This window comes from Bison bison, unplaced genomic scaffold, assembly GCF_000754665.1.
Source record: "Bison bison bison isolate TAMUID 2011002044 unplaced genomic scaffold, Bison_UMD1.0 scf7180017864492, whole genome shotgun sequence".
Classification (NCBI taxonomy): Eukaryota; Metazoa; Chordata; class Mammalia; order Artiodactyla; family Bovidae; genus Bison; species Bison bison.
In genome coordinates, this window is record NW_011495051.1 from 2,864,590 (window position 1) to 2,866,778 (window position 2,189).

General features: G+C 49.4%; 1 protein-coding gene across 1 annotated transcript in view; it reads right to left on the reverse strand.

The window, feature by feature from the left end:
- The window catches only part of ZFR2 (zinc finger RNA binding protein 2), a 33,373-nt gene that overhangs the window by 11,304 nt on the left and 19,880 nt on the right, over positions 1-2,189 (reverse strand). The gene's annotated exons all lie outside the window — the stretch shown is intronic.

The following is a 2,189-nucleotide window of genomic DNA, read 5'->3' on the forward strand; positions in this document are numbered from 1 at the left end:
CCTGGGGCACCCACCCTGACCCCTGGCTGCTGCACCACCACCCTGTCTTTCCACTCCCTCCCCACGAGGCTCGCCCACCCGGACCGTTGCCTGGGGTGCCCCCATGCCATGGTGGACCTCTCCACGCTGTCTCTCTCTCTCACACACACACACACGGTCACCTCCTCAGAAGCTGCCATCCGCTCCGACCACTTCCTGACTACCACTTTGCTTTGCGTCGTGTCTCAGGACATGTGATAACTTTATTCTACGATACATGTGGGTGTCGTTGTGATCTGTCTCCAGACCACCAGTGCTGGAGCCTGGGATGGTCCAGGGGGACCCAGCCATGCCTGGAATGTCTACAGGACAAGGAGCAGACCCTTTGGGGGAAGGCAGAGCACAAAGGTGGGAACCCGTGGATCAAGAGATTTACAACTTGTCAATTAATTGGGACCCTGATTCAACACGAACTGCAAAACAAAAAAACCTCCTAAAAGACTGAATTATTGTTATCTATGGGACAACTGGACGCTGCAGCACTGACTGGATATTTGGTGTTGCTAAAGAATTATTGTTCATTTTTCTTTGAGGATGATCATGGCATTCTGGTTTTGTTAAATGAAAAAGTATTGTTTAGAGATGGGCTCTGATGCACTGACATACTCCAGCTGTGGGCTGGCGCTCAGTAAGGTGTCAGACAGGATTTCCTTTAACCACTGTGGGCAAGGCGGGGGATGGGGAGAAAGCAAGTGAGCCACCCTCGGTTTAGGTATGGTCATCTTTTGTGTGTGTTAGAGAATTTCCATAATAAAAGTGAAAAAGAAAAACCAACACTAATGAGCTCTTTGCGACAGTTAAGTAAATAATGCAACATCCATAGGACAGTTTACCATGTTCCTATTAAACACACACACACACACACACACACACATTTCCACAGAGAAAAAGGCCACAAACAAGAGTGAGAAAGGGAATTCCCTGGCAGTCCAGTGGTTAGGACTCCACGCTCTCACTACCAAGGGCTCTGGGTTCAATCCCTGGTCAGGGAACTAACATCCCACAAAGCTCAGTGCAACGAAGGGAAAAAAAAATTGTGAGGACAAAAAGCCACCAACACTTCTATGTTTTTGAAAAATAATGTAAAAAAAATGAAAAAGACAAAAAATAAAAATAAACAAACAACAACAAAGAAAGAAAAATAATGTAAGGACAGAACATGTAACATGACATCAATGTTATGTGAAGGCTTTAAAAAAGTGCAATCGGTTTTGCTTTCAAGCTGGGTTTGAGGGGGTTGTGGGAGTGTGGGGGCAGTGGGGCTCCTGTGCTGGTGGAGGCCCCGTGTCCTCACTGCGGTGGGGCATCTACTCAGGGGGCGAGTGGTCCAGCACTGGGGAGGCCTGAGTGGGGCCTGGGCCTCCCTGAGGTGCCTGTGTGGACGCCCAGCCTTGACACCTGTGGGTCCACGCTGTGGAAGCTGGGGGAGGGGGGAGGGTCCTCTCCTTACTGTGTTTGTGTTGAGTCCATAATCATTTCAAAATGAAAAGTTAAACTAACAAAAACAAAACCTGAGAATGGGGATAAAACGGGGAGGGAAGCCACGAAGCACTAAGTGAGGGCCCTTCTCCTTCAGGAGACATGGGGGTGGAGGTTGAGGGAAGGCTGCTCTGTCTGGGGCCGCACCTGCTTCCACTTCCAGGCAGTGAGCTTCCTCACCGGAGTTGGAGGGGGGAGCGGGCGGCGCCCGTGTTCACATTGAGGGACAAGTGCATTCGGTTATGACACCTGGTGACTCACGCATGGCTCTCATGTTCTTCTTCTCAGACAGCAAACACTCGGGCACAAAGAAGCTACTGACTGGAATCAGCCTGACACAAATGCTGCACGATTCCATGGACAGGAAACATCCAGAACAGGCCACGCCATGGACATGGGGCGTGGAAAGGTGGGTGCCGGAGGCTGGGGAATTTTATGGTATGGAATTCTGTTTCAGATGATTAAAAAGTTCTGGAAACAGACAGCGGTGATGGCTGTACAACTTTGTGAATGTGCCCACAACGGCCAATTTCCTGTTACGAGTATTTTACCATCAAAAAAACACCTTAAAATAGTAAATGAGGGAGGTCCAGTGGTTAGAACTGTGTGTGCTCACTGCTGAAGGTCCAGGTTCAATCCCTGGTCGGGAAACTAAGATTTTGCAAGCCATG